A 25,255-nucleotide genomic window follows, 5' to 3' on the forward strand; every position below is an offset into this window, starting at 1 on the left:
TAGCTCCATAGAGGGCATTTACAGCATTAAGCTCGGCTAAACTCCTTCAACTTTTTCGAACCAAGGTGATCTATGACACTTCGGATACAGTCCGGCGTTGGAGCTTGGACACAGTCCGGTGTTGTAGCTCGATACATTCCGGCATTGGAGCTCGGAAGCAGTTCAGCGTTGGTGCTTGGCTGCAAAAGATACCTCAAATACAATCCGGCGTTGGAGCTCGGACGCAAGAGGACACTGCCGCCCGGGAACAACTTCAAACCCAAGGTGTGGCGTAAAAATAATAAGGCATTGATAAAGGCCGAAAACTTAAAGGGGCTCCTTGGATACCCGACGTGTAAACTCTTCGGATGCACTTCGGCGATCCTCAAGATCAAAGATGAGAAGATTTGTTGAACCAGTTTTCAAGACCAACGACTGAAGATGAAGAATAGTTCGGAAGAATCAAGGAGCGTCCCCAACTTGAAGACCGGTTCAGGGGGCTACTGTCGGTCTCCTAGACTAGGGGGTACTCACCATGTTGTCTCCCAATCAGTTAGATTGGGCTGAGGACCCCCATGGCCGTATACTCATGGGCCAGTTCGCACAACGGTCGCATACAAGGAAGATTCCACAAGACTTGGTGATCAAGACAAGGACTCCTCCCCACTGGCGTATTCTAGGACTCTTGTTATCCTAGGCTTCTGGTACATTATATAAGCCAAGGCCAGGCTAGTCGATAGATTATTATGACAATCATACAGGCTAGACCTCTAGGGTTTAGACCACAACATATGATCTCGAGGTAGATCAACTCTTGTAGCCCTATACTCATCAAGATAAATCAAGCAGGAAGTAGGGTATTACCTCGATAGAGAGGGCCCGAACCTGGGTAAACATCGTGCCCCCTGTCTCCTGTTATCCATCAATCCATGACACACAGCTTGGGACCCCCTACCCGAGATCTGCCAATTTTGACACGATAGTGACCGAATGTTGTTCGGAGTCCCAGATGAGATCACGGACATGACGACAAGTCTCAAAATAGTCGAGAGGTGAAGATTGATATATAGGACGATGGTATTTGGACACGAAGTGTTTCAGGACGTACCGAGAAGGAATCGGGTTTCCGGAAGGGGTCCCCCCCCCCCCAGCAAGATATGGGCCTTATGGGGCAAAGGAGGGGACAGACCAGCCCACAAGGGGGCTGGTGCGCCCCCTCCCTCGTTTGGCCAGCCCTAGCGAAGGAAAAGGGGGAGGGATAGCCCATCCTGCCTTTCCCTCTCATGGCATATAGGAAAGGGGAGCGCCACCCTCCCCTACCTTTCCCCGCACTCCAAATAAGGAAAGGGGCGCGGCTTGAGAGGGACCCCAAGTAGGATTCCTCCTACTTGAGCGCCTCCTTTGGCTGCTCCTCCCTCCCTCCCACCTATATATATGTGGGGAGGGGGCGCCACACAAGGACACAACATTGTCTTAGCCGTGTGCGGAGCTCCCGTCCACCGTTTACACCCCCAATTATATTTTCGTAGTGCTTAGGCGAAGCCCTGCGGAGATCACTTCACCATCACCGTCATCACGCCGTCGTGCTGATGGAACTCATCTACTACCTCGATGACTTGCTGGTTCAAGAAGGCGAGGGGCATCACCGAGCCGAACGTGTGCAGAATGCGGAGGTGTCGTGTATTCGGTACTTGATCGGTTGAAGCGCGAAGAAGTTCGACTACATCAACCGCGTTGTGAAACGTTTACGCTTATGCTCTACAAGGGTATGTAGACACACTCTCCCCCTCGTTGCTATGCATCTCCATGGATAGATCATTGCGTGTGCGTATTTGTTTTTCATGCAACGTTTCCCAACATATATCTCGCTTATAGCATGATGTATGCCCGGCTAGCTGAAGGATTTTGCCCGAAACCAGTAAATTAAAGAGTATTTTTTACAAAGGTCACTCCCATCTCCTAAGTTTGTCGCAACCTACGAGTATTCTCTTTTTTAGATTTGTTTATTCAAAATGTTTTATCTCTTAAACCGTGCGTATAGATCTCGAATCGTATTCACCGTTGAATTCCTCGCATCGCGATCTTCAAAACTAGATCCCACATTGATGGGTTTCGAAGAACTTTTTTTCTCAAAAAACCCAGACGAAATAAACCTAACCGAGAGCACTTTTTTCCCTTTCTTAAGAGGCACAATTGTGCCTCTCGCGGAAGCAAATCCGTCTCTCCACGATAAGTAATATGTGTCTCTTACGGAAGAAGAAAAAAAACGTGCTTTTCCTTTTTCGAGAGTCACGGTTGTCCCTCTCACGGAAGCAAATCTGAGACTCCACGAGAAGTAAATTAATGCCTCTCTCGGAAGAAAAAAACTGCATTTTTCCTTTTTTAAAAGGCACGACCGTGCCTCTAGCAGAAGCAAATCCATACCTCCAGGAGAAGTAATCTTTGCCTCTCACAGAAGGAAAAAACAAAACAACGTTTCCTCCTTTTCCGAGTGTCACAACCGTACATATGGCGGAAGCATATTCGTGCCTTCACGAAAAGCAAATATGTGCCTTCGCCGAAAGAAAGAGAAAAGGAAAACACGTTTTTTCCCTTTTCGGAGAGGCACGACTCGCAGAAGCAAATCTGTGCCTCCACCGGAAGCAAATCTATGCCTCTCAGGAAAGGAGGCATGACTGTGCCTCTCACGGAAGTAAATCTATGTCTCCACGAGAAGTAAATTTGTGTCTCTCATGAAAGGAAAAACACGTGCTTTTCCTTTCCGAGAATCACGCCTGTCCCTCTCGCGGAAGCAAATCCGTGACTCCACGAGAACTGAATTAATGACCCTCTCGGAAGAAAAGAAAAATGCATTTTTTTCCTTTTCTAAGAGGCACGATCGTGCCTCTAGTAGAAGCAAATCCGTGCCTCCAGAAGAAGTAATATTTGCCTCTCACAGAAGAAAAAAAAATACCTTTGTCTCCTTTTCCGAGGGTCACTACCGTACATCTCGCGGAAGCATATTCGTGCCTTCATGAAAAGCAAATATGTGCCTTCGCGGGAGAAAGAGAAAAGGAAAACACGTTTTCCCCTTTTCGGAGAGGCACCACTGCAGAAGCAAATCCGTGCCTCCACGAGAAGCAAATCTGTGCCTCTCACAAAAGGAAATAAATGTATTTTTTTTTCCTTTTAGGAGAGGCATGACTGTGCCTCTCACGAAAGTAAATTTGTGCCTCTCACGGAAGGAAAAAACATGTTTTCGTGCAAAAACTTGAGAAAACCCGGAGGAAAACTAGAAAGTTGGAAAAAAATTCTAAAAGCAAAATATGCATACAGAAAAAAAAATCCGGAGTGGCGTGCTCCCAGCCCACAAAAGTGACCCTTGTGGGGGCTCCGAAGGAGTACTCGCTGTACTCGCTGATTAGTTGTTGTCGATTTTGCCTGCTCGCTACAGTACATGGCTCTGGTCTGTTAGTACGCTTGCTTGTTGCGTTCAACCCATTCAGTTTCTGTTAGTATGCTTGCTTGTTGCGTTCAACCCATTCAGTTCACTAGTTTGTTTCGGTTTTTGCCTTTTGTTTTTCTTTATTTCTTCAATGATTTTCTCCCGTAATATGCTTTTCTCTGTTTTTATTATTCTTCACCAGCTTTCTTCTTTTATTTATCCGTTTTCATAGTTTTTATTTTCTTTCTTTTTCCTCGTTTTACTTTGGTTTTCGTAGTTTTATTTTTTTGTTCATCGGTTTCCTTCGGTTTTTCTTCATTATAAATTTAGTTTTCACTGGTTTTGTTTCGTTTTCCTATCTTTCTTTGTTATATTTTGGTTTTCTTTGTTTATTTCTTCATTTTATTTTGTTTTCTTTGCCTTTTATTTTGTGTTTCTTTGTTTTTTTATCGATTTTTATTATTTTTCTTTTTTTTCTCAACACATGTTAACCTCTTTCTTTAGAAATTTAGCATTTTTTGTATCCATCAGAAAAAAAAATTATGTATATGGTAAATATTTGAATACATGATTAAGATTTTTTTGAAAATTTATATATTTTATGTTTATTTTTCTCTATATACATTGTACATTCTTTGGTATATATCTAATACATGTTCAAAAAAATTCAAATAAAATATTAACATTTTTTGAATACATGGTATACATTTCCCATACACATTTTAAACATATTTAAAATGTTTGACTAACATTTTTCATATAAAAGATTATCATTTTTCATACATGGCAAACATTTTTCTGTACACATTTAGTATTTTTCAAATACTTGATTAATTTTTTACAAAACAAGATTAACATTATACATGGTCAATATTTTTTTCTATAAATATTTTAAATTTTCAAATGTCTGATCAATATTTTTCAAATACAACAACATTTTTTGAATTAATGTTCAACATTTTTCTATAGACATTTTAACATTTTTCCAAATCGATTGTAAAAAAATAAAAAATAAAAGATTAAAAATTCCAAAATAAAAGATTACATTTTTAAATAAATAACCAAAAATTTCCTACACATTTGTGTTTTCATATAAATTTTTTGAATACAAGAGAAACATTTTCTATATACACATGTAACATTTTCCAAATGATTGATTAACATTTGCTCGAATTTTTTATGTAAATTTATTTTGTAATATATTTATTTATAATATTTGAATGTATAAATATTTTTATAGTTGCACTAACCTTTTTTAACACTGCACACACATTTTTTCAAAGTACTTTTAAAAATACTAGTCAATGTGTAGGTGCAATGCACGTTAACTTGGATGTATGTTAAGTGCATGTGGATATTAAGTAGGATAATATTTGCGTGTTATTAAGTGATTGACACTATATTTGGCATAAAATTAACTACACGCTAAACATGTTAAGCGCTCGACATGGAAGCAATCTAGGTCATTGGATTGACATGATTTGATGGTCGAGATAAATTGGATCTGCCCCTTTGAGTCTTTTTATATTAGTATAGATATAGTTATAGATGTGTATTTTATTTGTTAAAAATACAGAAAAATAAAAAATGAAGGAACAGAAAACTAAATCGCGTTTTTTTAGCAATGAAAACGAAATAGAATGAATAAACGAGGAAAAACGATCGAGCTAATAGTGCCACTGGGCCGGTCCATTATTTCGCTGCTTCAGGCGAGCGGGTAATTTTCTCGCTTCAAGCAGAGGAATAGCCACGCGCGTAGTCAGACTGGCTCGCTGCCTAGCCCATGCACCAAAAAATGGCCGAGGAGGGCAGGCACATCGCTGCCGGTGACCCCATCCGGCCACTGCGGCTGGAGGATGCGGGCCTGGAAGACTGCGCGCTCCCGCCTGAATCCATCGCCGAGGCTTTCTCCCTTGCGGTGTTGGCCGTCGCCTCCCCCACCTCTCCCTCTTCGACGACGAGGACGAGGATGTCACGACCTAGAGGCGGTAAGAGTTCGCCGGCGGCGAGGAAGGGGTCAGGGAAGAGCTCAGCGAGATAGCAGAGAGGAGAGGGGCAAAGGGGAGGCAGCGAGAGGAGGAAGAGGAGCCTGTGGCTCAGGATAGTTCATTTCAAATTCTCGATGCCTATCCACAACGACACGCCTCGCTTATATACTCGCGAGTGACAAACGCACACACACGGCCCACGGGCCACCCATTACAAGGCCCATGGCCCGTCACGCACACATTCGAATTCAAACGCCCCGCGATGACTTTACGCTTTCGCCGCGCCTTCTTTCCGTCTCCCTTGTCGTACCCACACCTTCGCCACTTCCAGAGTACTGACAATACCTCCCCCTGAAGAACCAGCTTGTCCCTAAGCTGGTGCCGCTGGATAGCGATCTTTGAGCACCTGATAGTCCTCACACGTAGCCGAAGACGCAAGAATTGTTGTCCACTTAACTAAAATCTGAAGATGTGCAGCGTTCCCTTTTTTGACCAGGCGGCGATCTAAGATTTCTTCCGGTTGCACACCAGGCAGTGACAAATCGAGCGGCACAGGTAGTGTAGTGAACACCGGAGTATGATCCGGTACATGAGCTTTGAGCTGGGACACATGGACGACTGGGTGAACCATACTGCCTCGCGGCAACTCCAACCTGTATGCTGCATTTCCAAATTTTTCCAGAATCTTGAAGGGTCTGAAATAATTGAGCGCCAGTTTTGGACAGGGACGATTAACCACAGACGACTGAGCATATGGTTGTAGCTGCAAGTACACTATCTCTCCCACCACAAACTGACGATCAGACCTTTTTCTGTCAGCAAACTGTTTATACTTGCACTAAGCTCTTGCTAAATGATCTTTGAGCAACATTGTGTGTTCATTCTGAGAGGCTAACCAAGTCTGCACATCCGGATTCATGGAAACAGACTGACCTGCCAACTGTCCTACATTCGGATCTTGACCATATAATGCTTTGTAGGGAGTGCAACCCAAAGAAGAATGATAAGTAGAATTGTACCAAAACTCTGCCTGAGGAAGCCAGGCCGCCCATTTAGCTGGAGAAGCATGAACTGCACAGCGTAAGTACATTTCCAAGCACTGGTTCACACGCTCTGTTTGACCATCCATTTATGGGTGATACCCTGTGCTCATTTGAAGTTCAGTGCCCCAAACTTGAAACAATTCTTTCCAGAATGCACTTGTAAAGATCTTATCTCTATCAGAAACAATGGACAAAGGCAGTCCATGGAGTCTGACAATGTTATTGAGGAAGACCTTAGCTACCGATGCTGCTGTAAATGGATGCTTCAGAGGCAGAAAGTGACTTACTTTTGTGAAACGATCTACTACAACTAGTATAGCACTAAACCCCTCTGATTTAGGTAATCCTTCAATGAAGTCCATACTAATGGCTTGCCATGGTCAATCTGGTAAAGGAAGAGGTTGTAACAACCCAGGTGTTTTGCACAGCTCATGTTTAGCCTGTTGACAAGTACTGCACTGTTTCACAAAGTTTTCCACATCTGTCTTCATACCTGTCCAACTAAACAATTGCTTCACTCTGTGATAAGTAGGAAGTATCCCAGAGTGGCCTCCCACTGGTGATGAGTGGAAAGCCTGAATGAGCTTTGTTTGCAGACCTGTATTAGCTCCAATCCAAATTTTGTCCTCATGCTTAATTAGCCCCTCTTGCAAGTAAAACCCAGGGCAAGCCTTGTTATCCACTGCTAGCTTCTGTAACATCTGTTGAGCAGCAGGGTCCACTGTATAAGAGTTCAGCACTTCTTGTATCCAGACAGGCTTGCTTGTAGACACTGCTTGGATAGGAAACAAATGAGCTACTCTGGAAAGAGCATCTGCTGCAGTATTTTCCACTCCTTTTTTGTACTGGATGGTGAACTGCAGTCCTACCAGCTTTGTCATGGCCTTTCTCTGCAAGTTTGAAGTGAGAAGTTGATCCCCTAGGTGACAGAGGCTCTGATGGTCTGTTTTGATTACAAAAGGTGCTCTGGCCAAATAAGACCTCCACCTGTCTATTGCCATCATGATTGCCAGAAACTCTTTCTCATAAATGCACAGCTTCTGACTAGCTACTCCAAGTGCCTTGCTATAGTAAGCAATAGGATGCCCCTCTTGAGAAAGAACAGCTCCCACTCCAGTATTACAGGCATCTGTCTCCACAGTGAAAGTTTTTGCAAAATTTGGTAAGGCTATAATAGGAGTAGTGGCCATGGCCTGTTTCAACTACTGAAAAGCTGCTTGGGCTGTGTCAGACCACTGAAAGGCTTGTTTCTTTAATAACACAGTTAGAGGTCTAGCCAACAGACCATAGTTCCTGACAAACTTTCTGTAATACCCTGTTAACCCCAAAAATCCTCTCAACTCAGTCACATTAGTTGGTACAGGCCAGTGGATCATAGCTTCAGTTTTTGCAGGATCAGTAACCACTCCTTTGTCAGAAATAATGTGACCCAAATATTCCATGGGTTGCTGAGCAAAAACACACTTGCTCTGTTTCACATATAGCTGGGTTTTTTTCCAGAATTTCAAACACAGTCCTCAAGTGTTGAACATGATCTTCCAGAGTGAAGCTGAACACAAGGATGTCATCCATGAATACTAACACAAACTTTCTGTTGGGCCCTGCCATAAACACATTCATATTACACTGGAATGTGCCTGGAGCAGTAGCCAGTCCAAAAGGGACCACTCTAAACTGGAACTGGCCATGGTGTGTTTTAAATGTTGTCTTATGCTCATTTGCTTCTTTCATTCGAATTTGATGATATCCCAGCTCTTAAATCCAGTTTGGAGAACCACTTGGCACCTCCCAATTCATCCAGTAACTCATCAATCACTGGTAGAGGAAACTTGCTTTTAACAGTAATGTCATTCAACCTTCTGTAATCCACACAGAACCTCCAAGTGCCATCTTTCTTCTTTACTAGGAGAACAGGAGAAGCAAAAGGGCTAATGCTTGGTGTAATCAAACCAGCTTTGAGCATTTCAGATACTTGTCTTTCTATTTCATCTTTCTGAAGTGGAGAATATCTGTATGGTCTGCAATTAACTGGAACAGCCCCAGGAATGAGATGAATTTCATGATCCAATGGCCTGTGAGGGGGCAATGTCTGAGGGTCTTTGAATATAGTGTGATGTTGTTGCAATAACTCTTGTACAGCCGGGGGTACTGGAGTTTCAGGTGCCATCACAATTCTGTTCAACACAGCAGTTGCCCAAACCTCATTGCCTTTTTCCCATTTTAGCAATTGTTCAACTGTTACTTCTGTGATCTCTACTGGTGTTGCAGGTAGCACACCCTGTAGCTTCACCTCTTGTCCTGAATAATTGAACTGAATCCATTTTTCTGCCCAGTGACATTGCATAACTGTTGGGTTTTGTAGTAATTTCAAAAAATTTCCTACGCGCACACAGGATCATGTGATGCATAGCAACGAGAGGAGAGTGTTGTCTACGTACCCAACGCAGACCGACTGCGGAAGCGATGACACGACGTAGAGGAAGTAGTCGTACGTCTTCACGATCTAACCGATCAAGCACCGAAACTACGGCACCTCCGAGTTCGAGCACACGTTCAGCTCGGTGATGATCCCCGGACTCCGATCCAGCAAAGTGTCGGGGAAGAGTTTCGTCAGCACGACGGCGTGGTGACGATCTTGATGAACTACAGCAGCAGGGCTTCGCCTAAACTCTGCTACAGTATTATCGAGGAATATGGTGGCAGGGGGCACCGCACACGGCTAAGGAATCGATCACGTGGATCAACTTGTGTCAACTTGTGTGTTTAGAGGTGCCCCTGCCTCCGTATATAAAGGAGCCAAGGGGGAAGGGGGCGCCGGCCAAGAGGGAGAGGCGCAGGAGGAGTCCTACTCCTACCGGGAGTAGGACTCCCCCCCCCCCAATCCTATTCCAACTAGGATTCCCAAGGGGGAAAGAGGGAGAGGGGTGGCCGGCCACCTCTCCTAGTCCTAATAGGACTAGGGGAAGGGGGGAGGCGCGCAGCCCCCTTGGGCTGCCCCTTTATCCTTTCCACTAAGGCCCATGATGGCCCATATGGCTCCCAGGGGGTTCCGGTAACCTCCCGGTAACCCGGTAAAATCCCGATTTCACCCGGAACACTTCCGATGTCCAAACATAGACTTCCAATATATCAATCTTTATGTCTCGACCATTTCGAGACTCCTCGTCATGTCCGTGATCACATCCGGGACTCCGAACAACCTTCGGTACATCAAAATGCATAAACTCATAATATAACTGTCATTGTAACCTTAAGCGTGCGGACCCTACGAGTTCGAGAACAATGTAGACATGATCGAGACACGTCTCTGGTCAATAACCAATAGCGGGACCTGGATGCCCATATTGGCTCCTACATATTCTACGAAGATCTTTATCGGTCAGACCGCATAACAACATACGTTGTTCCCTTTGTCATCGGTATGTTACTTGCCCGAGATTCGATCGTCGATATCCAATACCTAGTTCAATCTCGTTACCGGCAAGTCTCTTTACTCGTTCCGTAATACATCATCTCACAACTAACATATTAGTTGTAATGCTTGCAAGGCTTATGTGATGTGTATTACCGAGAGGGCCCAGAGATACCTCTCCGACAATCGGAGTGACAAATCCTAATCTCGAAATACGCCAACCCAACATCGACCATTGGAGACACCTGTAGTACTCCTTTATAATCACCCAGTTACGTTGTGACATTTGGTAGTACCCAAAGTGTTCCTCCGGTAAACGGGAGTTGCATAATCTCATAGTCATAGGAACATGTATAAGTCATGAAGAAAGCAATAGCAACATACTAAACGATCGGGTGCTAAGCTAATGGAATGGGTCATGTCAGATCATTCTACTAATGATGTGACCTCGTTAATCAAATAACAACTCATTGTTCATGGTTAGGAAACATAACCATCTTTGATTAACGAGCTAGTCAAGTAGAGGCATACTAGTGACACTCTGTTTGTCTATGTATTCACACATGTATTATGTTTCCGGTAAATACAATTCTAGCATGAATAATAAACATTTATCATGATTATAAGGAAATAAATAATAACTTTATTATTGCCTCTAGGGCATATTTCCTTCAGTCTCCCACTTGCACTAGAGTCAATAATCTAGATTACACTGTAATGAATCTAACACCCATGGAGCTTTGGTGCTGATCATGTTTTGCTCGTGGAAGAGGCTTAGTCAACGGGTCTGCAACATTCAGATCCGTATGTATCTTGCAAATCTCTATGTCTCCCACCTGGACTAGATCCCGGATGGAGTTGAAGCGTCTCTTGATGTGTTTGGTCCTTTTGTGAAATCTGGATTCCTTTGCCAAGGCAATTGCACCAGTATTGTCACAAAAGATTTTCATTGGACCCGATGCACTAGGTATGACACCTAGATCGGATATGAACTCCTTCATCCAGACTCCTTCATTTGCTGCTTCCGAAGCAGCTATGTATTCCGCTTCACATGTAGATCCCGCTACGACGCTTTGTTTAGAACTGCACCAACTGACAGCTCCACCGTTTAATGTAAACACGTATCCGGTTTGCGATTTAGATTCGTCCGGATCAGTGTCAAAGCTTGCATCAACGTAACCTTTTACGATGAGCTCTTTGTCACTTCCATATACGAGAAACATATCCTTAGTCCTGTTCAGGTATTTCAGGATGTTCTTGACCGCTGTCCAGTGATCCATTCCTGGATTACTTTGGTACCTCCCTGCTAAACTTATAGCAAGGCACACATCAAGTCTGGTACACAGCATTGCATACATGATAGAGCCTATGGCTGATGCATAGGGAACATCTTTCATATTCTCTCTATCTTCTGCAGTGGTCGGGCATTGAGTCTTACTCAATTTCACACCTTGTAACACAGGCAAGAACCCTTTCTTCGCTTGATCCATTTTGAACTTCTTCAAAATTTTGTCAAGGTATGTGCTTTGTGAAAGTCCAATTAAGCGTCTTGATCTATCTCTATAGATCTTAATGCCTAATATGTAAGTAGCTTCACCGAGGTCTTTCATTGAAAAACTTTTATTCAAGTATGCCTTTATGCTATCCAGAAATTCTATATCATTTCCAATCAGTAATATGTCATCCACATATAATATCAGAAATGCTACAGAGCTCCCACTCACTTTCTTGTAAATACAGGCTTCTCCGAAAGTCTGTATAAAACCAAATGCTTTGATCACACTATCAAAACGTTTATTCCAACTCCGAGAGGCTTGCACCAGTCCATAAATGGATCGCTGGAGCTTGCACACTTTGTTAGCTCCCTTTGGATCGACAAAACCTTCTGGTTGCATCATATACAACTCTTCTTCCAGAAATCCATTCAGGAATGCAGTTTTGACATCCATTTGCCAAATTTCATAATCATAAAATGCGGCAATTGCTAACATGATTCGGACGGACTTAAGCATCGCTACGGGTGAGAAGGTCTCATCGTAGTCAATTCCTTGAACTTGCCGAAAAACCTTTTGCGACAAGTCGAGCTTTGTAGACAGTAACATTACCATCAGCGTCAGTCTTCTTCTTAAAAAAATCCATTTATTCTCAATTGCTTGCCGATCATCGGGCAAGTCAACCAAAGTCCATACTTTGTTCTCATACATGGATCCCATCTCAGATTTCATGGCTTCAAGCCACTTTACGGAATCTGGGCTCACCATCGCTTCTTCATAGTTCGTAGGTTCATCATGATCTAGTAGCATGACCTCCAGAACAGGATTATCGTACCACTCTGGTGCGGATCTTACTCTGGTTGATCTACGCGGTTCAGTAGTATCTTGATCTGAAGTTTCATGATCATTATCATTGGCTTCCTCACTAACTGGTGTAGGTGTCACTGAAACAGTTTTCTGTGATGAACTACTTTCCAGTAAGGGAGCAGGTACAGTTACCTCGTCAAGTTCTACTTTCCTCCCACTCACTTCTTTCAAGAGAAACTCCTTCTCTAGAAATGATCCATTCTTAGCAACGAATGTTTTGCCTTCGGATCTGTGATAGAAGGTGTACCCAACAGTTTCCTTTGGGTATCCTATGAAGACACATTTCTCCGATTTGGGTTCGAGCTTATCAGGTTGAAGCTTTTTCACATAAGCATCGCAGCCCCAAACTTTAAGAAACGACAACTTTGGTTTCTTGCCAAACCACAGTTCATAAGGCGTCGTCTCAACGGATTTTGATGGTGCCCTATTTAACGTGAATGCGGCCGTCTCTAAAGCATATCCCCAAAATGATAGCGGTAAATCAGTAAGAGACATCATAGATCGCACCATATCTAGTAAAGTACGATTACGACGTTCGGACACACCATTACGCTGTGGTGTTCCGGGTGGCGTGAGTTGCGAAACTATTCCACAGTTTTTCAAATGTACACCAAACTCGTAACTCAAATATTCTCCTCCACGATCAGATCATAGAAACTTTATTTTCTTGTTACGATGATTTTCAACTTCACTCTGAAATTCTTTGAACTTTTCAAATGTTTCAGACTTATGTTTCATTAAGTAAATATACCCATATCTGCTTAAATCATCTGTGAAGGTGAGAAAATAACGATATCCGCCACGAGCCTCAATATTCATCGGGCCACATACATCGGTATGTATGATTTCCAACAAATCTGTTGCTCTCTCCATAGTACCGGAGAACGGTGTTTTAGTCATCTTGCCCATGAGGCACGGTTCGCAAGTACCAAGTGATTCATAATCAAGTGGTTCCAAAAGTCCATCGGTATGGAGTTTCTTCATGCGCTTTATACCGATATGACCTAAACGACAGTGCCACAAATAAGTTGCACTTTCATTATCAACTCTGCATCTTTTGGCTTCAACATTATGAATATGTGTATTACTACTATCGAGATTCAATAAAAATAGACCACTCTTCAAGGGTGCATGACCATAAAAGATATTACTCATATAAATAGAACAACCATTATTCTCTGATTTAAATGAATAACCGTCTCGCATTAAACAAGATCCAGATATAATGTTCATGCTCAACGCTGGCACCAAATAACAATTACTTAGGTCTAATATTAATCCCGAAGGTAGATGTAGAGGTAGCGTGCCGACTGCGATCACATCGACTTTGGAACCGTTTCCCACGCGCATCGTCACCTCGTCCTTTGCCAGTGCCCGCTTATTCTGTAGTCCCTGTTTCGAGTTGCAAATATTAGCAACAGAACCAGTATCAAATACCCAGGTGCTACTGCGAGCTCTAGTAAGGTACACATCAATAACATGTATATCACATATACCTTTGTTCACCTTGCCATCCTTCTTATCCGCCAAATACTTGGGGCAGTTCCGCTTCCAGTGACCAGTCTGCTTGCAGTAGAAGCACTCAGTTTCAGGCTTAGGTCCAGACTTGGGTTTCCTCTCTTGAGCAGCAACTTGCTTGCCGTTCTTCTTGAAGTTCCCCTTTTTCTTCCCTTTGCCCTTTTTCTTGAAACTAGTGGTCTTGTTAACCATCAACACTTGATGCTCCTTCTTGATTTCTACCTCCGCAGCTTTCAGCATTGCGAAGAGCTCGGGAATAGTCTTGTTCATCCCTTGCATATTATAGTTCATTACGAAGCTCTTGTAGCTTGGTGGCAGTGATTGGAGAATTCTGTCGATGACGCAGTCATCCGGAAGATTAACTCCCAATTGAATCAAGTGATTATTATACCCAGACATTTTGAGTATATGCTCACTGACAGAACTGTTCTCCTCCATCTTGCAGCTATAGAACTTATTGGAGACTTCATATCTCTCAATCCGGGCATTTGCTTGAAATATTAACTTCAACTCCTGGAACATCTCATATGCTCCATGACGTTCAAAACGTCGTTGAAATCCCGATTCTAAGCCGTAAAGCATGGCACACTGAACTATCGAGTAGTCATCAGCTTTGCTCTGCCAGACGTTCATAACATCTGGCGTTGCTCCAGCAGCAGGCCTGGCACCCAGCGGTGCTTCCAGGACGTAATTCTTCTGTGCAGCAATGAGGATAATCCTCAAGTTACGGACCCAGTCCGTGTAATTGCTACCATCATATTTCAACTTTGCTTTCTCAAGGAACGCATTAAAATTCAACGGAACAACAGCACGAGCCATCTATCTACAATCAACATAAACAAGCAAGATACTATCAGGTACTAAGTTCATGATAATATTTAAGTTCAATTAATCATATTATTTAAGAACTCCCACTTAGATAGACATCCCTCTAATCCTCTAAGTGATTACGTGATCCAAATCAACTAAACCATAACCGATCATCACGTGAGATGGAGTAGTTTTCAATGGTGAACATCGTTATGTTGATCATATCTACTATATGATTCACGCTCGACCTTTCGGTCTCCGTGTTCCGAGGCCATATCTGCATATGCTAGGCTCGTCAAGTTTAACCTGAGTATTCTGCGTGTGCAAAAACTGGCTTGCACCCGTTGTAGATGGACGTAGAGCTTATCACACCCGATCATCACGTGGTGTCTGGGCACGACGAACTTTGGCAACGGTGCATACTCAGGGAGAACACTTCTTGATAATTTAATGAGAGATCATCCTATAATGCTACCGTCAATCAAAGCAAGATAAGATGCATAAAAAGATAAACATCACATGCAATCAATATAAGTGATATGATATGGCCATCATCATCTCGTGCTTGTGATCTCCATCTCCGAAGCACCGTCATGATCACCATCGTCACCGGCGCGACACCTTGATCTCCATCGTAGCATCGTTGTCGTCTCGCCAATCTTATGCTTTCACGACTATCACTACCGTTTAGTAATAAAGTTAAGCATTACATCGCGATTGCATTGCATACAATAAAGCGACAACCATATGGCTCCTGCCAGTTGTCGATAACTTGGTTACAAAACATGATCATCTCATACAATAAAATTCAGCATCATGCCTTGACCATATCACATCACAACATGCCCTGCAAAAACAAGTTAGACGTCCTCTACTTTGTTGTTGCATGTTTTACGTGGCTGCTACGGGCTTAAGTAAGAACCAATCTCACCTACGCATCAAAACCACAACGATAGTTTGTCAAATAGACTCCATTTTAACCTTCGCAAGGACCGGGCGTAGCCATACTTGGTTCAACTAAAGTTGGAGAGACAGTCGCCCGCAAGCCATCTCTGTGCAAAGCACGTCGAGGGAACCGGTCTCGCGTAAGCGTACGCGTAAGGTTGGTCTGGGTCGTCTCGTCCAACAATACCGCCGAACCAAAATATGACATGCTGGTAGGCAGTATGACTTGTATCGTCCACAACTCACTTGTGTTCTACTCGTGCATATAACATCAACATCAATAACCAGGCTCGGATGCCACTGTTGGGTTTCGTAGTAATTTCAAAAAATTTCCTACGCGCACACAGGATCATGTGATGCATAGCAACGAGAGGAGAGTGTTGTCTACGTACCCAACGCAGACCGACTGCGGAAGCGATGACACGACATAGAGGAAGTAGTCGTACGTCTTCACGATCCAACCGATCAAGCACCGAAACTACGGCACCTCCGAGTTCGAGCACACGTTCAGCTCGATGACGATCCCCGGACTCCGATCCAGCAAAGTGTCGGGGAAGAGTTTCGTCAGCACGATGGCGTGGTGACGATCTTGATGAACTACAGCAGCAGGGCTTCGCCTAAACTCCGCTACAGTATTATCGAGGAATATGGTGGCAGGGGGCACCGCACACGGCTAAGGAATCGATCACGTGGATCAACTTGTGTCAACTTGTGTGTTTAGAGGTGCCCCTGCCTCCGTATATAAAGGAGCCAAGGGGGAAGGGGGCGCCGGCCAAGAGGGAGAGGCGCAGGAGGAGTCCTACTCCTACCGGGAGTAGGACTCCCCCCCAATCCTATTCCAACTAGGATTCCCAAGGGGGAAAGAGGGAGAGGGGTGGCCGGCCACCTCTCCTAGTCCTAATAGGACTAGGGGAAGGGGGAGGCGCGCAGCCCCCTTGGGCTGCCCCTTTCTCCTTTCCACTAAGGCCCATGATGGCCCATATGGCTCCCGGGGGGTTCCGGTAACCTCCCGGTAACCCGGTAAAATCCCGATTTCACCCGGAACACTTCCGATGTCCAAACATAGACTTCCAATATATCAATCTTTATGTCTCGACCATTTCGAGACTCCTCGTCATGTCCGTGATCACATCCGGGACTCCGAACAACCTTCGGTACATCAAAATGCATAAACTCATAATATAACTGTCATCGTAACCTTAAGCGTGCGGACCCTACGGGTTCGAGAACAATGTAGACATGACCGAGACACGTCTCTGGTCAATAACCAATAGCGGGACCTGGATGCCCATATTGGCTCCTACATATTCTACGAAGATCTTTATCGGTCAGACCGCATAACAACATACGTTGTTCCCTTTGTCATCGGTATGTTACTTGCCCGAGATTCGATCGTTGGTATCCAATACCTAGTTCAATCTCGTTACCGGCAAGTCTCTTTACTCGTTCCGTAATACATCATCTCACAACTAACATATTAGTTGTAATGCTTGCAAGGCTTATGTGATGTGTATTACCGAGAGGGCCCAGAGATACCTCTCCGACAATCGGAGTGACAAATCCTAATCTCGAAATACGCCAACCCAACATCGACCATTGGAGACACCTGTAGTACTCCTTTATAATCACCCAGTTACGTTGTGACGTTTGGTAGTACCCAAAGTGTTCCTCCGGTAAACGGGAGTTGCATAATCTCATAGTCATAGGAACATGTATAAGTCATGAAGAAAGCAATAGCAACATACTAAACGATCGGGTGCTAAGCTAATGGAATGGGTCATGTCAATCAGATCATTCTACTAATGATGTGACCTCGTTAATCAAATAACAACTCATTGTTCATGGTTAGGAAACATAACCATCTTTGATTAACGAGCTAGTCAAGTAGAGGCATACTAGTGACACTCTGTTTGTCTATGTATTCACACATGTATTATGTTTCCGGTAAATACAATTCTAGCATGAATAATAAACATTTATCATGATTATAAGGAAATAAATAATAACTTTATTATTGCCTCTAGGGCATATTTCCTTCAATAACTCCCCATTGTTCTAGCCAATCCATGCCCAAAATAATGTCATGTCCCCCAAGAGGCAGGACATGCATTGTATTTGTGAAGTTATGTCCTTGAATCCACCAGGTTAACTGTGAAACCTTTTTAGAACATTGCACCAGTTCTCCATTAGCTACCTTCACTTTCATAGGCCTATTTAGTGGTTCCCCAGTAACCTTTATCCTGCTGAGCAGTGCTTGATCCACAAAAGTGTGGGTGCTCCCTGAGTCCACTAATATGAGCACCACCTGATTTCCCACTAAGGCTCTTAGTTGTATGGTTTTTGGGTGAGCTGCGCCTGACAAAGCAGTAACTGAAATAGTAGCACAGTCTGCTGTAGACTGTTCAACGAGAGCATCCAAAAGAGCATCAGAAATTATCTCATTCTGCACCACTGTTTCTGCTGTTTTTAGGTGAGCTCCAGTCGCCGGTAACTGACTGCATACATGCCCCGGAGTGAACTTCTCTCCACACTTATAACACAGGCCGTTAGCTCGTCTGTACTCCTTCAGTTGTTTTTCTTTCCACAGATCACCAGTAGCTAGTGCTGGCCGAGTGTCAGGTTTAGTGAATGCCGACTTCTGGTATGATCCTCTGATAGTCTTCTGTTGCAGTAACAGTCCTTCCTGAACAGAAGCATACATCGCTGCCATTTGGACATTTGCTGGTAACTGAAACTCCACAGCCGATCGTAACTCTGACTTGAGCCCCATAATGAAACGAGTTACCAGGAAAGTATCACTGATCGATGGTTCATACAACTTAACAGTGTAAACCAACTGAAGGAACTTCTGCTTGTACTCCTCCACTGTTTCCCCTTGTTTAAGTGACATGAGGTCCTTAATCTTCTGCCTGTATACATTCACATCAAACTCTTGTATGACTGCTGCACAAAGCTGTGGCCAAGTGTGATATGCGCTGTTTTGTTTAAAAGCGTGGTACCAACTTGCAGCGTTATCCGTCAGATACAGAGATGCAGAAGTGACCTTGAAATTTTCAGGTATGCTGTATAACTGGAAGAATGCCTCGCACTTATCTAACCAGATCCTGACATCATTTCCATCAAAATGGGGAAAATCCATCTTGGGCAACCACGGCCTCTTGCCTAAATTCTCCTCCTGAACTGACTGCACAACTTGTTGGGACAGAGCGGTATTGGGCGGTACCTGGAGAGTACGAGGCAGCTCCTGAACAACGAACGGTGGCCCGGGGCCCAGGATTTCGGCCGACACCTCCGATGCTGTTGGCGACGAGGTCTTCGGTACCTCTGGTGGTTTCCCCTTTTGAGCGACATGGAATTGGCTCTGCTGAACCTGCCCCAAGGTGTCGCATGACAAATTCACCTTCACTTGGACCTGATCTAGCCGCGCCGTTTGCTCTGTAAGCTTGGAGCGCCTCCATCTCATCCGCGATGAATCGCGACTGCGGATTGGGTTTGAATGTCGTCGTGGTGACCAATTCGTCCCCAAATCAACCCACCTCAGGTCGAGATTTACACAGATCAAGCCCACAGGCGATCCGCTACCGTCGCCTCGGATTTGCCGGGTACGATTCGGGAAAAAAATTTCAGCGCGCGGCGGAGCGAGGAGGTGGCTCTGATACCAGATTGTCATGACCTAGAGGCGGTAAGAGTTCGCCGGCGGCGAGGAAGGGGTCAGGGAAGAGCTCGGCAAGATAGCAGAGAGGAGAGGGGCAAAGGGGAGGCAGCGAGAGGAGGAAGAGAAGCCTGTGGCGCAGGATAGTTCATTTCAAATTCTCGATGCCTATCCACAACGACACGCCTCACTTATATACTCGCGAGTGACAAACACACACACACGGCCCACGACCCACCCATTACAAGGCCCACGACCCGTCACGCACACATTCGAATTCCAACGCCCCGCGATGACTTTACGCTTTCGCCGCGCCTTCTTTCCGTCTCCCTTGTCGTGCCCGCACCTTCGCCACTTCCAGAGTACTGACAGAGGACGAGGGAGATGACCCCCTCGCGCCTCCTGGAGGCTGCGTGGAGGACGCGGGTATGAAATAGTGGAGAACGTCGTACCTCTCTCGAGGCGACGGTTGCGTGTTAATATAGGCAGGGGCATATCCCTGATAAGCATACAAGTTGTTGAGATTACATCTTGAGGTACAAGGAAAGTAGAGATAAGATATGCATGGAAAGATTACAACTCAACTAGCCTAAACCGAATCTATCTCAATCTGAACCGGTACGTATATGCCCCTTGAACCTGAATATTGCATGGTTTAACACCCTCCCATAATCACAGCTTGGACAAGTTGAGATTACGCTTAAACTCTTCAAAACTTTTGGTAGGTAAGGCTTTAGTGAAGCCATCCGCAACTTGATCTTGAGATCAAATAAACCGAATGTCCAGCTTTTTCTCTGCAACTCTTTCTCTGACAAAATGAAAATCTATTTCTATGTGTTTTGTTCTTGCATGAAATATTGGGTTAGCAGAAAGATAGGTGGCACCCAGATTGTCACACCATAAACATGGAACTTGCTTACTGTGTATCCCAAGCTCTTTCAGTAATGACTGAACCCAAATGATTTCTGCAGTAGCATTTGCGAGTGCCTTGTATTCTGCTTCTGTGCTGGATCTGGACACAATAGCTTGTTTCTTAGCACACCATGAAATTAAATTTGGACCAAGGAACACTGCAAAACCTCCTGTTAAGCGTCTGTCATCTAGACATCCTGCCCAATCAGAGTCAGAAAAAGCACTGACAAGTGTTGATGGTGACTTGGTGAAGGTGAGTCCAACATTGAAAGTGTTCTTGACATATCTAAGTATGCGTTTCGCAGCTGTCAAATGTACTGTAGTGGGTGCATGAAGAAACTGGCATACTTTGTTCACAGCAAAAGAAATATCAGGCCTGGTCAGAGTTAAGTATTGCAATGCACCAACCATACTTCTGTACCTGGTGCTATCTTCTTGATTCAAGAGGTTTCCTTCAATTAAGGATAACTTCTCAGAGCTGGATAAAGGTGTTGGAGATGGCTTGCAACCTTGCAACCCTGCTCTTGCTACAAGATCAGTTGCATACTTCTCTTGGGACAGATGAAGCTCATCTCCATTTCTTTTTACTTCAATGCCAAGGAAGTAGTGTAAGTCTCCTAGATCCTTAAGAGCAAACTCAGAGTTCAAGTCCTTAAGCAATGCTGAAATAGCTTCATCAGATGAGCTTGTGACAATAATATCATCAACATATATGAGTACAAATATAGATGTATTTGACTTGTTGAAAATAAACAATGAGGTGTCAGACTTGGAAGGAGCAAACCCAAGTCCTTGAAGCTTTGAACTCAACCGAGAATACCATGCTCTGGGAGCTTGCTTTAATCCATATAGAGCCTTGTCAAGCTTGCATATGTGAAGGGGTTTTTGTCTGTTTTCAAACCCAGGAGGTTGTTTCATGAACACTTCCTCTTCCAGAACACCATAAAGAAACGCGTTCTGTACATCTAGTTGGCGTAGACTCCATCCTCTCGATACAGCAATAGACAACACGAGATGAATAGTAGCAGCCTTTACGACAGGACTGAAAGTATCCTCATAGTCTAGACCATACCTTTGCTTAAAGCCTTTTGCAACTAATCTAGCTTTATAACGATCTATGGTGCCGTCAGATTTCTTTTTAATTCTGAACCCATTTACAATCTATAACATTTTTACCTTTGCCTCGATGTGCTGGAACTAAGTGCCAAGTTTTATTCTTGTGAAGCGCCATGTATTCATCTTTCATAGCCTTCTGCCACTTTGGATCGCCTAGAGCTTCTGCAACAGAGGTTGGTATATCTGGTTCATGTGAGATACAAGCAAGTCCAAATTTTGCCAAAGACTTGTAGTTTTTTGGGTTGAGTTACTCCCCTCTGAAGCCTAGTGCGAGGAAGGTCCACAGAAGATCCAGCACCAGGAGCAGCCGCCAGCTCGCTGGGCGAGGTCATGCAGATCGGATCTTCTGTGGCCGGTTCACGTGACGCTGAAGAAGAGGGAGCCGCAGAGGATCCCGATCCTGCATGGGGCTCATGATCCGCCAATGATTGGAGCAGCGGGCCAGGAGCTGCCGCAGAATCCACATGGGAGTCAGCGCCCGAGTCTGGCGGCGATGAGCGCCGTGCATAGCAGCGCGTGTCGGGGCCGAACCGACCAGGTGCGGGGCCAGGCGCGGGGCGAGACGCGTGACCAGGCGCTGGGCCAGGCACGGGCGGCTGGAGAAGGGGCCGCGTGGCGCTGGCGGGTTGGCGCGGAGCGGACGCCGAGCCACGGTTGGCGTGTGGCACGACGAGACTCGAGGCGGATCCGCCTGGCGCTGCTGGCGCGGATCCCGCTGGAGTCAGGATGGCAGGCTGGCGCAGGTGGGATCCCGAGGACGATACGCCCGGATCCCGAGGGAGATCTGCTCCGGTGCTGCTGCCAGTTAGTCCAGGGAGCATAAAATGATGGTGGAGGCTGATTTCTTCACCATTTTTTGCAGCATTTTTTTTCTGTTGCATCATAAGACTCAACACCATCATTAGTAGGAGGATTAGTCAACAATTCATCATTAGTGTCTAAAACGTCCCCATTGTTACCACCGGTGAGATGTGAAGGTAGAAGGAGAATTTCTTTTTGAAGAAGGGCTCCGGCGTTTGGGTGAAGTTGTGCAAAAGGGAAGATAGTTTCATCGAAGACAACGTCACGGGAAATATAGACACGTCCAGTGGATACATCAAGGCACTTCACACCTTTATGTTGTGGACTATAACCCAAGAATACACACTGTTTTGACCGGAACATGAGTTTGCGATTGTTGTAAGGCCTAAGATTCGGCCAGCACGCACGCCCAAATACACATAGTGATGTGTAATCTGGTTTTGTGTGAAGGAGACGTTCTACTGGAGATTCATTGTTGATGACTCTACTAGGCAACATGTTTATGAGGTGGACGGCGGTGAGGAAAGCCTCATCCCAGAATTTCAAAGGCATGGAGGCAGCAGCAAGCAGAGCCAAGCCAACTTCAACTATATGCCTGTGTTTGCACTCGGCTGATCCATTTTGTTGGTGAGCATGGGGGCATGACACGTGGTGTGATATGCCAATTTGTTGAAAAAAAGGAGTTGAGGTTGCGGTACTCCCCTCCCCAATCGGATTGGAGTGCTAAGATTTTGCAATCGAACTTTCTTTCAACTAGTGCTTGAAAGTTGTGAAAGACTTGAAAAACATCAGATTTCTTTTTGATAAGATAGATCCATGTGTACTTGCTATAATCATCGATAAAACTTACGTAATAAGTGTGTCTACCAACTGATGTAGGAGCAGGACCCCAGACATCTGAAAAAATGAGCTCAAGAGGTTTGGTGGAAATACTTGTAGACACAGGGTAAGGTAACTAATGACTTTTAGCACACTGACAAGAATCACAAATTGTTTCACGATCTCGCTCACCAACAAACGGGAGCTTATTCTTTCTAAGCAAATGTTCGACTAAAGAAAAAGATGCATGCCCTAATCTATCATGCCACCGTGTTGAAGAGACTTTGGTGACACCATAGGCTTGTTTATTCAATCTCCTAAGCTCCGGAATCAACGGGTAAAGCCCTCGAACGCATCTACCTCGATACAGAATTTTCTTCGTGACCTGATCCTTGATCAAAAAGAAAAACGGATGAAACTCAAGGAATACATGATTGTCAATGGCGATGCGATGAACTGAAAGGAGATTTTTTGAAGCACTAGGGACATGCAAGATTTTTCTTAGGAGAATTTTTTTGTGAGGAGTTTTAAGCACTGAATGACCAACGTGACTAATGCTCATACCTTCTCCATTCGCGGTGTGAACTTGGTCTTGCCCACGGTACTTTTCACGAACTGTCACTTTTTCAAGCTCGCTGGTGATGTGGTCAGTTGCGCCACTGTCCACATACCAGTTTGTGTCGATGCCATAGGAGCCATCAGCAGCACCTGCAACTTTTTCATCCTGTGAGGATTCGCCGTCTTCTTCGTAGCGATACCAACAATCGCGAGCGGTGTGGCCTAACTTGCCACAAATTTGGCATCGCGGCGCGTCAGGGTTGGTGCGAGGCATGCCACCACGGCGGCCCTTGTTGTTGTTGTTGGAGGGACGCCGCCGCCGCGGAAGGAGTTGCCACTGCTGCTGTTTCCGCCAGATGGCGGTTTGCCTTTGCCACGCGGTGGCCCATGATAGCGTGAGCTGCCACCGCCGCGGCTGCCACCACGGGCGACAGCATTAGCAGAAGACTTGAAGCCCCCGCCCGAGTTGTTGTTGTAGAGGGCGAGGCGCTGATCAAAGTTGCTCATCTGAGCATAGAGATCGTCGATGCTGATGGTGTCGGTGCGCGCGTCGTTGGCGGAGACGAGGGGTTGGTACTCCATGTCGAGGCCGGCGGCGATGTAAGAGACAAGCTCATCGTCGTCGATTGGCTTCGCAGCGGCTGCAAGCTCATCTGCTAGCGCTCTCATCTGGGCGAAGTAGGCGGCGACAGACTGCGTTCCCTTCTGCGCCGTGGAGAGAGCGACCCGGATGTTGTTGACGCGGGCTCGGGATTGCGACGAGAACATGTGGGCAAGAGCTGCCCAGAGCTCGTGCGGCGTGGCGATGGAGGTAACCTGCACGAGAACCTCCTTGGTGAGAGTATTGAGCAAGTATCCGAGTACCTGCTGCCCTTCTCTGAACCAGATCGGATGGAGAGGGTTCATCGTCTGCTCTTCTTTCCCGTCTTTGTCCTTTGTGACGAGGATCTTGACAGGTTCTGGCATGGTGCCGTCGGCGTAGCCGAACAGCCCAGCTCCTCTCAGCTGCGGCGTCACCTGCGCACGCCATAGGACATAGTTGGTGCGGGTGAGTTTTTCTGCGACCTGCCCAAGGGAGGCTTGGCCGGTGCTGGAGGAGGAGGACGACATGGCTGCGGTGGATGGTGCTAACTAGATGCGATGGATAGAGGTGGCTCTGTATACCATATGAAACAGTGGAGAACGCCGTACCTCTCTCGAGGCGACGGTTGCGTGTTAATATAGGCAGGGGCATATCCCTGATAAGCATACAAGTTATTGAGATTACATCTTAAGATACAAGGAAAGTAGAGATAAGATATGCATGGAAAGATTACAACTCAACTAGCCTAAACCGAATCTATCTCAATCTGAACCGGTACGTATATGCCCCTTGAACCTGAATATTGCATGGTTTAACAGCGGGAACCACCCGCGGGGCCATTCCCGATGCCCTTGTTGGCGCAGGGGGCGGCAGCGAGGGCGGCGCCGACGAGGTCGTGGTCGTCGGCGGCGGTGGCGGAGGAGGCTGCGACGAGGTGGTAGTCGTCGGGCGCGGAGACGAGGAAGATAGGGTTGTTGTGGTCGGAGAAGAGCTGGGGCAGGAGAAGCGTTGCGGCAAGGGAACCAGAGAAGGAGAGCGCCGGAAGGAGGAGGAGGAGGAGGAGACGGTGGAGAAGGCCATCTTGCTGGAAGATTTCGCGTAGCTTTTCCTTTAGCCTGATAAGATATTTCCCTAGTACTTTCTTGTTTGTTTGACTTGTAATGTAGTGAATCTCCCTATGAGCAAGGCAAGAGTGAATTTATCTCATCTCAGATGTAGTGTTTAATTTTAAGATCATTACCAATGTGGTGTTTGATTTTAAGATCAGATGACAGTATGTTAGTCTCTAAGTGGCAAGCTACTTAGCATCAATGGTATTCGATTTAGTGCACTGCT

General features: G+C 45.3%; 2 pseudogenes; one reads left to right on the top strand and one right to left on the bottom strand.

The window, feature by feature from the left end:
• Positions 1 to 5,198: 5,198 nt before the first annotated feature.
• LOC123116083 (uncharacterized) lies at positions 5,199 to 25,255 on the top strand (annotated as a pseudogene).
• LOC123118182 (uncharacterized) lies at positions 23,829 to 23,967 on the bottom strand (annotated as a pseudogene).

This window comes from Triticum aestivum, chromosome 5B (assembly GCF_018294505.1).
Source record: "Triticum aestivum cultivar Chinese Spring chromosome 5B, IWGSC CS RefSeq v2.1, whole genome shotgun sequence".
In the NCBI taxonomy this organism is placed as follows: domain Eukaryota; kingdom Viridiplantae; phylum Streptophyta; class Magnoliopsida; order Poales; family Poaceae; genus Triticum; species Triticum aestivum.